Here is a 13,822-nt window from a genome sequence, read left to right as displayed (position 1 = left end):
CTCCAAATCCATGTTAAAAAGTGTGAAAAGTAAGGATCTGATGTCAACGCACAGGGATGGCTCTTATATGGGGCTCCACTCAATCACTTCTGGAACAGCATGGAGACAACACAGCATTGCACAGCAGCCACCAAGAGAAACACTGAAACGCTGCTACGAAAAAACTCATTATCCAATCTGGCAACTAGGGAATTTCCTAAAGTAAGAAATCTGCAGTTAGAAATATCCATCAGTAATACAAGGAAGTTGCTAAAATGGGCCTGATGTTTACTACTAAAAGATGCCAAGCTGATCCTACGACATACAACAGTAAGTCTTAAAAATTACTAGGAGCTGCTCAGATGATAGGGCCACAATCAAATGCCCTGAAGTGATCAAAGTCTGCTCCTTGGGCTAGACATACTGTCCATCCCTACAACTTGTGGGCAAGCAGTTGCAGCCCGAGAAGCAGCTGACAATGAACTGGTCAATCAGGAATCCACTTGTTTTGGGATGAAAGTCCCATGGATGGGTTGATAACGCTGTTGTGTCCTGCTCCATAATGGTTTCGGATAACCATGTGTTTTTCTCCAGTGCACCTGATAATCAGGTTAACTCTATGGAGGTGCCTTAGGTCATTCTGGTGCTGTTCATCATCAGAACGGTACTGTGATGACTGGGGACATCAAACATGTTCCTCCTGTCTGAGTGAGGATGGCTATTGTGTCCTTAACCAAATTATGCAGAGATGCCTGCAAATCTTTATTCGAGAGAGGTCATTTTTACACGTACACCCATGAGAACACTGCTCTTGTGATAGGTCTGTTGTGTCCCCATCATGTCTGGCACAGACATAAAGAGGGTGTGAGGTGCGGATACAGAAGGAGGGCGAAAGAGAAAGAGAGATGGGTAACCTAGTGAATAATCTGGAGCATGCAATACAAGATGGTGGTTCCCTTTATGAAACCTGTAGATATGAATCTGGGATGTACCAACATATATGTACACATGCCCAGTTCCCCTCTGAGTAACCTGTGTTCCTAGGGGTGAGATGTGGGTCACAATCCCCTTTCCCTTGTTCAGGATGGGTTTCTCATGCCGGGAGTGTCGCCATCTCCCCAAGGATGGCAGGCATGTTTTTTTTATTTTTTTTAGCTCAATCTCACATCTCACCTGGGACTCGTCTAAACAGGCTGACTGGGGACACTAGGCTCATACACCCATGAAGGTTGGTCAGCAATAGCATGATACCCTGTTCCAGGACTAGCAAAGGGCACAACCTTCGAATGTTGCAGAACCTTTGGTTGGTCAAGCTTCCTGTCTTGGCCACAAAATTGGTATAATTACTGCCACCCTCAGCCAGTTCCTCTTCTGGAAACAGAGAAGGCCTGCACATCAGTGTAGGGAAGAAAACAACAGTACCTGGAGAAGAACCTCTTCATAGCGGCCATTCTCTGCCCACACTGTTTCTATGACTGGGAAGCCTCCAAAGTTTCACTACTGCTGAAACCTACAGAGAGAAGCAGAGGTTGCATGCACAAAGATTGGACTGTGCCTACATGAGAGGATAGAAGCTATCCTGATCTCAAAAAGATCTGTACAAATCCTAGCTGATTGGAAGATGCGTGCGGCGGATGGCTTGATGGACAAAGATTGCCAATAAACCACAAGTACCCAATAGACTAGTTGACTAAGAAGAGCAAGTTACTTACTTGGGTCGTGGAACTTTATCATCACCTGTCTTCATCATAAGGATGATTCTGCACTGTCCCTGAGTCACTGAGTCTCTGTAGAATGCCTGTATAACCCTACTCAGCCCCAGAAGGGCAAGGATGCAGTTGGCCCATATACTCCTAGCGTTTGGAGGTCATCATAACTGGAAAACACTGACCACAACATAGGAGTATGAGATACAGGCAAATAAGCTAAAGGCACCAGTGGACTCAATATTGGGAACTGGCCCACTGTTTTCTGACATGGAAAAGAAGATGGACCACTTGGGTCCTGTTTTGGACCCTAGCCTCCTGACTGGCATTGCTGACTGGACATGGGATGACCAGAAACTAGCTACCAGATTTTCATGGGAGCATCCCTGGTCTCAATGGGTGGGGTTCTTGTGGTTTAGGTGGTTGGTATTGAAGACTCCTACTTTTGAGGACACCTTTTATTTTTGCTCCTTGCATACTGGACCCTCTCATCCTCTAAAGCGTTAGCCCACTGAGTTGCCTAGACTAATATGCCAGGCAAACTGAGACCCAGAATTAGGACAAGAGTCCAGGCATCTGCTGCTCTTGCCCACATTCTAAGCCCCACCAAAGTGGTCCAGGAGATATCCAAGTCAACCATTACCAAGCCCCACAGGATAGCATTGGCCACACTTAAGGCACCCAAGTCTCTGATTTGTATAATTGTAAATTGTATAATTTAAGAACTTATTTCAACAGATATATAGCATTTTCCTACGTTTAACCACTTAATAGGTAATACTTATAATTTGTACTACATTTAAAAAAAATGTGCTTTGCATTGGCCGGGAATCGAACCCGGGCCTCCCGCGTGGCAGGCGAGAATTCTACCACTGAACCACCAATGCTACAGCTGAAAGAACTACTTTAACAGCTGTTGTGAATTCTTCCTCAAAGCCTCTATGTGACTGTTCAGAGCTAAATTACTGCTACCTCAGCCATAATTCTGAGAAATCTACTACCAAACAGCAAGGAGCTATGTAAAATTTGCCAAATGAAAGTCCTTTTTTATAAGGATAAAATACTTACTGGATATTTTTTAGTGTGATGTCCGGCGTCACACTATGCCTAAGTTTCTAACCTTGGCCCCATTACCTCCCCCCCACTGGGGGTAAGTCACTACCGCGCACCCTAGCTGCCCTGAGAAAGTCGAGTGCCTTTAAGGAGTAACTTTGTTATGAAATTAATAACATTAAGAGAACTGTTCAGGGAAATCTAATTCATCACGCAGTGCACCCACACCTGTGAAGATGATGTAACATAAAAAACAATCGTATTTCAACAGATTTAGAACACCTCTCCTATGTTGAATAACTTAGAAATTAAATAGTTTAAAAAATTGGCTCTGCATTGGCCGGGAATCGAACCCGGGCCTCCCGCGTGGCAGGCGAGAATTCTACCACTGAACCACCAATGCTGCAGCTGCAAGAAGCCTTATAACATCTGCTGCGAATTCTCCAGCAAAACCTCGTGTTACTGTTCACAAGGTATGCACTGCCACATCAGCAACCGAGGCTGTGCTCAACGTAAAGGAAATGTACAAAATAAGACGCTCTGTTCGCTTGCTGCTAGGAGCAAGAACGTTGCCTCGAAACAATTCATGTGAACATTTTAACTCTGATATTTTAACTCTGATACGGCATACCTACAAAAACATTTTTTATTTGCTAAGTGAAAGATTTCAATATGCCACGATGTAAATCCATTTCGAGGGAGATGTGCTAGGGCTTTCCCTTTGTTTTGTCAGGTACAAACAGGGAAGAAGGATTTTGAAGTATGTCTGGCAAATCTGATTGGTGCTGTCAAAGTTTGCTAGGCAGTGCTGCCAATATTTACCCTCACTATTGCTGCCACTCTGACAGGAGAGAAACGTCAACGTTTATGTCTTCAAGTGACGGCTTACACAGGAGTGAAGCCAACATTAAAGACAGGTTATGCATAGAACATTTAAAGTAGCGGTACCATTTATGCCAGCTGCCACCGCATCTCCCAGCAAGGCGTGCTTGCTAGACGTGCCGCCCAGGAGGTACAGTTTCAGTCAAGACTCGGGCAGCGGCCTGGCTCTCTGACAGAAAGAAGCGCTGCTAATACTAACGCCACTGAGGGTCGACACTGTTCCTGGTCAGGGGCGCTGACATGAGTGGTAACTGCAGCTAAAGTCGAGGCTCTGAAAGAGTCCATGTATTTCCGGTTGTGACCTGCTCACGCTTCTGTCAGGAGGCGCTGCCAGGTGTTTGTACTATGAATGAAAGTGCTGCTCCCGTCAATTACACTGCTGGACTCCTGTATGTCGAGGAGAAGTGAAAATATTTCTGACACTTGGCGCTTATGTAATTTAGGCCTGGACGCGCTGACATTTCTTCCAGGTAAAAAAGTACACAAAATCAAGGGCTATGGACATTTTCTGACAGAAATCCCTAGCAGTGCTAACGCAAAGGGATAACACCGACCTGAGGGAGAGCTGTTCCCCTCAGGGAGGTGGCTGCTTCCCCTCGTGTGATCGAGCTAAGCTTGGAGTGCTGCCGCCTGCGTGGGGGAAGGCTGCTTGCGCACATACTGCCCATCCCAACTGGGTACTGGGTGTCTGTGGAGAGAGAGAGAGCGAAAGAGCGAGTGAGTGTGTGTGTGTGTGTATTAAAATTATTGATGAGAAAGCTGGGCGTTTGTTTGTATATATATATATATATATATATATATATATATATATATATATATACACACACACACACACACACACACACACATACACATACACATTTGCAATAAAATTATTGATGAGAAAACTGTGCGTGTGTGTGTGTGTATATATATATATATATATATATATATATATATATATATATATATATATATGTGTATATATATATACACACACAATATAATTATCGAGGAGAAAGCTGAATGGCCAGGGTTATAAATAAGTATAACTATAAATGCTGAATTTCTATAGTTTTGTGTGACTAAAATCTGAATCCATCTATAACAGAGTAAGCTTTTATTTTTTAGTACATTTCTAAGCTTTTTTTTAATTCAATTTTCGAACTATAACGTCCCTGTAAACTGTTATTTTTCAGGGAATTTCAAGGGTTTTTCAAAAGTAATGTAATATCTAACTACCATTCGTTAGACCAATCGCTGATGTGCATGGCCTTCGGCATGCAGCCAACCCCACGCAGCACACACCCTTTGGCTCTGTGCAGTGGGGTGTTGGCCGCATGCAATCAAACCCAGTGTGGTTCTGGAAGTGGCTGTATGGATATGAGACTGGGTGTGTGAGTCTGTGAGTGGGTGTGTGAGTCTGTGAGTGGGTGTGTGGGTATGTAGGTGGATGTATGAATGGCTGTGCGGGTCGGTGAGTGGGTCTTTTGTGGGTCTATGAGTGGGTGTGTGTGGGTCTGTGACAGAGTTCAGGAGTGGTTTTATGGGTGTGTGAGTGGGTGTATGAGTGGCTGTATGGGTATGTCAGTGAATCCGTGGGTGTCTGAGTGGTTGTGTGGGTCTGTGACTGGGTGTGGTAGTAGTTTTGTGGGTGTGTGAGTATGTCCATAGGCGTGTGAGTGAGTATGTGACTAGGTCTGTGAGTATATGACTGGGTCTGTAGGTGGGTCTGTATATTTTTTTTCATTTGCGGTCTGGATCTGGGGATCCATTGCGGATTGACACAGGAGGCTGAGCTGAGCGCCGTGGAGGATCCGCAGATCCTTGCGCATCCCAGAAAATAAATTTTTGGGCAATATCTTGCCCATGAGGGGTCCCTCAGAGACCCCTCCATCAGTCCCATGGGGCCAGGATACCTCTATCCTGACCCCTTCTATCCTATCTAATTTTTATTCCTCCCTCCCAGGGATCGTGCCCCAAATCACAAAATGGCAGCCAGAACTTTTCTCTCAGGTTGCGGCCAGCCAATCACAGCACTGCTGTTGACGTGCTGATCCGCATCTCTAGATATACAAAAATATTTTTTCTTTAATAACTTGACAACTAATTAACAGATTTACACCAAATTACAAAAGCCCTCTTTCTGGATGACTAAGCTCTAGCTTTCTGCCAAATTTGGTGTCATTCCGTCCAGCGGTTCATGCTTTAGTCATGTCCAAAATCCCTATGAGCAATTGCATGTGGAAGACAAGTTTTGGGACCCCACTTTTTCTCAGCCCCAGTCAGATGAATCACCCCAAAACTTTCCTGAGAACAGCTAAAGACAGTGGCAAACTAGTTTTGAAAATTTTGTGAAGATCCGTCAGACGGTGTCTAAGTAATTAGCAAAAAAAACAACAACAAAAAAACACTCGTCCGGAAACTAGATCCTAGCAATAGCTACCTACTCCCTACTCGCACTTGCCGGTGGTGGGACTATGTGTGTGTGTTTCTATCCTTGTGGAGACTTAGGTGTGATAACACACTCACGCTAATTTAAATGAAAAATGACTTCAGTAATATCCGTGTGAATTTTTACAACTTAAAAAAAAAAAAAAAGTCTTGTGGGGACCTGTGTTTCATAAGGTGTGTTTATAGTTGTGCTCAGCTCTGTCCCTGTAGAGAGGAGGTGGTACTGCAGCCATAAACATACTGCATTTAACCCCTTCTGTGCCCAAGACGTAGTGCTCGTGTGCCCAGGATGTAACCATTACGTCCTGGGCACAGAGCCCAGAGGTTTCCCCCCTAACCCCCCAAGGCAGGGATGGAAGGGGAAGCCATCCCCCGTGACATCAGCACGCGATCGCACGCAATCCATGCATGATGGAGCGACCAATTGGGCAAGGGTCGCTCCCTGGGAGGGGCATTTTTTTTTTTAGGCCTTTTCTGCCCCCCCCCGGGGGCAGATACCTCTAGGCACCAGGGATCTTTTTTTTTTTTTTTTAAAGAGGTGGGGAGCCACCCCTTAGGCAAGGGTCGCTCCCCTAGGGGACAAATTATATTTATGCCATTTATGCCCCCCCCTGGGGACAGATTGGCCTATTTTTATGAGGCCAATCTGCCCCCAACGGGGACAGAAACCACTAGACACCAGGGAGTTTTTTTTTTCTTCATGAATTTCACACAATGGGAGCGACCCCTTAGGCAAGGGTCATTCCCCTGGGGGGCAAATTTATTTTAGGCCATTTCTGCCCCCCTGGGGGGCAGATCAGCCTATTTTAATTAGGCCGATCTGCCCCCAAGGGGGGCAGAAACCACTAGGCACCGGGTATTTTTTTTGTGTGCTGTTTTACAGATGGTGAGCGAACCCTTAGGCAAGGGTCGCTCCCCTGGGGGGCAAATTGTATTTAGACCATTTCTGCCCCCCTTGGGGGCAGATCGGCCGATTTTTGGTCAATCTGCCCCCCAAGGGGAGCAGAAACAACTAGGCACCGGGGATCTTTTTTTTGCGCCAATGTCACGTAAGGGGAGCGACCCCGTAGGCAAGGGTCGCTCCCCAGGGGGGTGGGGGGCAAATTTATTTTAGGCCATTACTGCCCCCCCTGGGGGCAGATCGGCCCATTGTTATTAGGCCGGTCTGCCCCCAGGGGGGCAGAAACCTCTAGGCGCAAGGGCAATTTGTTTTTGGTGTTTTTTTTTGTTTGTTTGTTTTTTTAGAGATGGGGAGCAACCCATTAGGCAAGGGTCGCTCCCCTGGGGGGAAAATTGTATTTAGACCATTTCTGCCCCCCTTGGGGGCAGATCGGCCAATTTTTGTTAGGCCAATCTGCCCCCATGGGGGCAGAAACCACTTAGGCACCAGGGATTGGTGTGTGTGTATGCGTGTGTTTTCTTTAGGGAGGCAGCCCCTTGGGTAAGGGTCGCTCCCCATGGGGGCACATTACTGTTGGCCATATCTGCCCCCCATTGGGGGCAGATGGGCCTATTTTTGGAAGGCCCATCTGCCCCAAGGGGGGGCAGAAAGCCCACCAGAGGCCAGGGAAGTTTTTTTCCCAAAAAATAAGAGGGTGGGGGTATGGCCATACCCCCACCCCAAATAAATAGGGCCAAAGTTGTTCTGCAGATGGGGCAATTACCGCTGATCCACACCCCGGGGGGGGGGGGCAGAAAGTCTACAAGATGCCAGAGAATTAAAAAAAATATATATATTGGGGTGGTGGCTACCAACTAGTATGGGCCTGGTTACGCCCACAAATTTATTTTAGGCCATTTCTGCCCCCCTGGGGGGCAGATCAGCCTATTTTAATTAGGCCGATCTGCCCCCAAGGGGGGCAGAAACCACTAGGCACTGGGTATTTTTTGTTGTTGTTGTTTTACAGATGGTGAGCGAACCCTTAGGCAAGGGTCGCTCCCCTGGAGGGGCAAATTGTACTTAGACCAGGGCAATTTTTTTTTTTTAGATGGGGAGCAACCCATTAGGCAAGGGTCGCTCCCCTGGGGGGAAAATTGTATTTAGACCATTTCTGCCACCCTTGGGGGCAGATCGGCAGAAACAACTAGGTACCGGGGATTTCTTTTTGCGCCGATGTCACGTAAGGGGAGCGACCCTGTAGGCAAGGGTCGCTCCCCAGGGGGTGGAGGGGCAAATTTATTTTAGGCAATTTCTGCCCCCCCCCGGGGGCAGATCGGCCCATTGTTATTAGGCCGATCTGCCCCCAGGGGGGCAGAAACCTCTAGGCGCCAGGGCAAAAAAAAAATTTGTGTTTTTTTTTGTTTGTTTTTTTAGAGATGGGGAGTGACCCATTAGTCAAGGGTCACTCCCCTGGGGGGCAAATTGTATTTAGACCATTTCTGCCCCCCTTGGGGGCAGATAGGCCAATTTTTGTTAGGCCAATCTGCCCCCATGGGGGCAGACACCACTTAGGCACCAGGGATTGGTGTGTGTGTATGTTCTCTTTAGGGAGGCAGCCCCTTGGGTAAGGGTCGCTCCCCATGGGGGCACATTACTATTGGCCACATCTGCCCCCCATTGGGGCAGATGGGCCTATTTTAGGAAGGCTCATCTGCCCCAAGGGGGGGGCAAAAAGCCCACCAGAGGCCAGGGAAGTTTTTTTTCTCCAAAAATAAGAGGGTGGGGGTATGGCCATACCCCCACCCCAAATAAATGGGGCCAAAGTTGTTCTGCACACCAGTGGGCAGATGGGGCAATTACCCCTGATCCACAACCCGGGGGCGGGGCAGAAAGTCTACTAGATGCCATAGAATAAAATATATATATATATATATATATTGGGGTGGTGGCTACCAACCAGTATGGGCCTGGTTACGCCCCCACCTCAACTGAAGGGGGTAACAGTCTTTCAGCTTTCCCCCGCACTCTAAAACATCTTTTCCCACAGCAAGCAAGAAGACATTTTATTATTTGGGGTTTTAGTTTTACATTTGGGCCATGAGAACTTGGCTTACTCTCAAAATCGTCCCACTTGGAATGCGAGGGCTGCACTTTATGGACTTTGGGGCGCTGCCATGTAGAAAAATCCACAAGACCTAGACACATCTGAAAACTAAACATCTGGGTGATTCCAGGGTGGTGTGTTTCACATGCACCCGCACCATTTTTGTACCCACAATCCCGTGCAAACCTCCAACTTTGCTGGAAATCACACATTTTCCCACGTTTTTGTGATGGAACCTTCCGGAATCTGCAGGAATCCACAAAATTCCTACCACCCAGCATTGTCTCATCTATACCAATAAAATTTCTGCTGCACTTGTCAGCCTAAAAATGTTTTTTTTGCAAACTGCCCTTTTGAACCCCCTTTGTTCCCCCTCAATATCGACATGTTTTTGGCTCTTCCCTTTCGCAAGCACTTGGCCCACCTACACAAATGAGGTATAATTTTTACCGGGAGACTGAGGGGAACATTGGGTGGTATGAAATGTGTCCCAGTGCGGTGATCCCACACAGAAATGTGGGAAAAATGTGATTTGTTAGCTAAATTTGAGGTCTGCTGAGGATTCTGGGTAAGAAAACATTGGGGGATCCACTCAAGTCACACCTCACTGGACTCCCTTGGGTGTCTAGTTTTCAGAAATGTCTGGGTTTCCCTAGAAGGCTGCTGAGCCCAGGACCAAAAACGCAGGTGCCCCCCTGCAAAAACAGGTAGTTTTGTATTTGATCATTTTGATGTGTCCAGATAGTATTTTGGGGCATTTCCTTCCATGGGCGCTAGGCCTCCCCACACAAGTGAGGTACAAATTTTATCGGGAGACTTGGGGGAATGCTGGGTGGAAGGAAATTTGTGGCTCCTCTCTGATTCCAGAACTTTCGGTCACTGAAATGAGAGGAAAAAGTGTTTTTTGGGTCAAATTTTGAGGTTTGCAAAGGATTCTGGGTAACGGAACCTGGTCAGAGCCCCACAAGTCAACCCATCTTGGATTCCCCTAGGTGTCTAGTTTTTCAAAAATGCACTGGTTTGCTAGGTTTCCCAGGTGCCCACTGAGCTAGAGGCCAAAATCCACAGGTAGGCAATTTGCAAAAAACACCTCTGTTTTCTGTGAAAAAATTTGATGTGTCCACGTTGTGTTTTGAGCCATTTCCTTTTGTGGGCGCTAGGCCTACCTACACAAGTGAGGTACCATTGTTATCGGGAGACTTGGGGGAACACAGAATAGCAAAACAAGTGTTATTGACCCTTGTCTTTCGCTACATTTTTTCCTTCTAAATGTAAGGCAGTGTGTAAAAAAGACGTCTATTTGAGAAATGCCCTGTAATTCACATGCTAGTATGGGCACCCCGGAATTCAGAGATGTGCAAATAACCACTGCTTCTCAACACCTTATCTTGTGGCCATTTTGGAAATACAAAGGTTTTCTTGATACCTATTTTTCACTTTTTATATTTGAGCAAATGAATTGCTGTATACCCGGTAAGGAATAAAAACCCATTGCAAGGTGCAGCTCATTTATTGGCTCTGGGTACCTAGAGTTCTTGATGAACCTACAAGCCCTATATATCCCCGCAACCAGATGAGTCCAGCTGACGTAACGGTATATTGCTTTAAAAAATCTGACATCGTAGGAAAAAGTTACAGAGTAAAACGTGGAGAAAAATGGCTGTTTTTTTCACCTCAATTTCAATATTTTTTTATTTCAGCTGTTATTTTCTGTAGGAAACACCTGTAGGATCTACACAAATGACCTCTTGCTGAATTCAGAATTTGTCTACTTTTCAGAAATGTTTAGCTTTCTGGGATCCAGCATTGGTTTCTCACCCATTTTGGTCACTAACTGGAAGGAGGCTAAAACCACAAAAAATAGTAAAAACGGGGTATGCCCTAGTAAAATGTCAAAATTGTATTGAAATATTGGGTTTTCCAATTCAAGTATGCCTATTTCTGAAAGCTGGGAATATGGTGATCTTGCCACCGCAAACCCTTTGTTGATGCCATTTTCAGGGAAAAAAAACACAAGCTGCCTTCTGCAGCCCTTTTTTCCCATTTAAAAAAAAACAAAAAAAACTTTTCACTGTACTTTGGCTAATTTCTTGGTCTCCTTCAGGGGAACCCACAAAGTCTGGGTACCTCTAGAATCCCTAGGATATTGGAAAAAAAGGACGCAAATTTGGCGTGGGTAGCTTATATGAAAAAAAAGTTATGAGGGCCTAAGCGCAAACTGCCCCAAATAGCCAAAAAAAGGCTCTGCACAGGAGGGGGAAAAGGCCTGGCAGCTAAGGGGTTATACACACTTTGTTCACCAGGAACACATGCAAGCAGCAGTAAGCACAGACTTATGCAGCCCTTTTTTCCCATTTAAAAAAAAAACAAAAAAAAACAAAAATACTTTTCACTGTATTTTGGCTAATTTCTTGGTCTCCTTCAGGGGAACCCGCAAAGTCTGGGTACCTCTAGAATCCCTAGGATATTGGAAATAAAGGACGCAAATTTGGCGTGGGTAGCTTATGCGAAAACAAAGTTATGAGGGCCTAAGCGCAAACTGTCCCAAATAGCCAAAAAAAGGCTCGGCACAGGAGGGGGAAAAGGCCTGGCAGCTAAGGGGTTATACACACTTTGTTCACCAGGAACACATGCAAGCAGCAGTAAGCACAGACTTCTGCAGCCCTTTTTTCCCATTTAAAAAAAAAACAAAAAAAAACAAAAAAACTTTTCACTGTATTTTGGCTAATTTCTTGGTCTCCTTCAGGGGAACCCACAAAGTCTGGGTACCTCTAGAATCCCTAGGATATTGGAAAAAAAGGACGCAAATTTGGCGTGGGTAGCTTATGTGAAAACAAAGTTATGAGGGCCTAAGCGCAAACTGTCCCAAATAGCCAAAAAAAGGCACGGCACAGGAGGGGGAAAAGGCCTGGCAGCTAAGGGGTTATACACACTTTGTTCACCAGGAACACATGCAAGCAGCAGTAAGCACAGACATTTCAAATGCAAAGCTGCATAACCCTGTTTAAATAACAATTTTTCATGCAAGTTAACCTTTTCTTTATTATTCTCTATTATTTACATGAAGCTGTTGAATCTAGACTGTGTCTGAAAATTGTTAGTGTTTTTATAAACATTGCTAAAACAATTCGGGTCGGTTTTCAACCCCAAAATACTTTGCTATTGTAGACTGAATCTTTATCTGCAATTTAAGAATGATGGTGCTTTACACCGTGGTACAATATAAACTGATCTGATTGTTTTTTGCAAATAACCTATTTTTATTATTACATTTTAATGGTTTTTATCAGGAAATCAATTTTTTTTTGTAGCTTAGCCTTTGATTAGACATTAATATGCACTATGGGACACGTTCTTAAGGTGATGGCTAGATGAGTGAGTGACTAGCGTTGCATTGTGCTAGCAGTGACGTTCCCCCAAAGTGCAGTGATGTTATGCTCACATGGGGAAGTTTAATTTTAACAGAAAAATATATTCTTACAAAATTAGTGATGTTATTGAAGATATAATCAAATAGTCATAAGATGTAATGACATTTTAAATCATTTGAATTGTTTGATTTAACAAATGTTTCCAAAGCTTTACAAATTAAAACAGCTTGTTGATATTCCCAAAGGTGGATAAAGAACAGTTATGTAAGAAGCAGTACCAAAGTCAAGAGGCGTCACCTATGAGAGAGCTACTGGCTTTGTCAAATAATTTTTGCCATGTTGTACAGCAGTGCACCTGGACTGCTGCCTGGATGAATTTAACATCTTAAAAAAGCACTAAGACGCAGCCAGAGCTGACCTCATCATGGCACTTTTTTTGTTGCTGGTGGGAGGGTGGGTGTGTGAGGGGTCAACACGTGTGTGTTAGTTATGTGGAGTAGAGCGCAGTGGTGTCGAGCAGCACATTTTGTCATAGACTGGAGTGCCTTACAGTGGCACAGAATGGAATGGCGTACAGTGTAGTAGAGAGCTGTAGAGTGATGTGTCGCAGAGTGGAGTAGGGTGACCTAGAGTGAAGTGTCGTAGAGAAGAGTGGCAAAGAGTAGCATGGAGTAGAGTGTCAGAGTGGAGTTGAGAAGATGGTCATTGTCACCAGGTGGAGTTTCATGGAGTGAAGTGGTGTAGAGTAGTGTGGAGTGTCCTACAGTGGAGGAGAGTGTTGTAGAGTTGAGTGGAGTGGGACAGAGTTAAGTGTCCCCGAGTGGCGTAGAATGGAGTGAGTGTGGATTAGAGTAGTGTGTCGCAGAGTGGACTATCAGAGTTGTGTGATATGGAATGGACTGAAGTAGAGTGGCCTGGAGTGGAGTAGATTGCAGTCACTTAGAGTGATGTAGAGTGGAGTACAGTGACATACAGTGGATTTGTGTGGTGTAGAATAGATTCATGTAGAGTGGAGTGTCGTAGAGTGAAGTATGGATAACTTGGTAGTGCACTGCCATTACAGAAAACACATTTTTGATCAAAATGACCATTACATTCGCACAGACATACAGTTTTACTGATAAAACTATACAGCACACAAACAATAAATGTGTGAAAATGGCATCACCTAGTGTATTGATTTGTTCTGATCATATTAAAATAATTGTTTCTAGCACACTTTAGAATTACAAAAAAATGTGCTTCATTTGTGCTTTCCTAATTCTCATATATTGTGAAATATTTGCACATTTCATTTACAGACATTTCAATTTTGTTGTCAGATAGAAAAAAGCATTTCCTTTTACACCCCCAGTTCGTGGTATCAGTCTCCCACCAAGGCAATCCGTGTATTCAAATCTGCATGAAAAATCAA

At 44.9% G+C, this 13,822-nt stretch overlaps 1 protein-coding gene and 2 non-coding genes across 3 annotated transcripts in view; all 3 read right to left on the bottom strand.

Moving 5' to 3' along the window:
- The window catches only part of VAC14 (VAC14 component of PIKFYVE complex), a 1,245,171-nt gene that overhangs the window by 893,832 nt on the left and 337,517 nt on the right, over positions 1-13,822 (bottom strand). The window lies entirely within an intron of this gene.
- Positions 2,502-2,572, bottom strand: TRNAG-GCC (transfer RNA glycine (anticodon GCC)). Its single transcript has one exon. It is a non-coding gene; the product is annotated as a tRNA-Gly (tRNA).
- TRNAG-GCC (transfer RNA glycine (anticodon GCC)) lies at positions 3,071-3,141 on the bottom strand. The gene has a single exon. It is a non-coding gene; the product is annotated as a tRNA-Gly (tRNA).

This window comes from Pleurodeles waltl, chromosome 12 (genome assembly GCF_031143425.1).
Source record: "Pleurodeles waltl isolate 20211129_DDA chromosome 12, aPleWal1.hap1.20221129, whole genome shotgun sequence".
Taxonomy (NCBI): domain Eukaryota; kingdom Metazoa; phylum Chordata; class Amphibia; order Caudata; family Salamandridae; genus Pleurodeles; species Pleurodeles waltl.
Note: the sequence above shows the minus strand (reverse complement) of the source record. Positions and strands in the feature narration are given on the sequence as shown.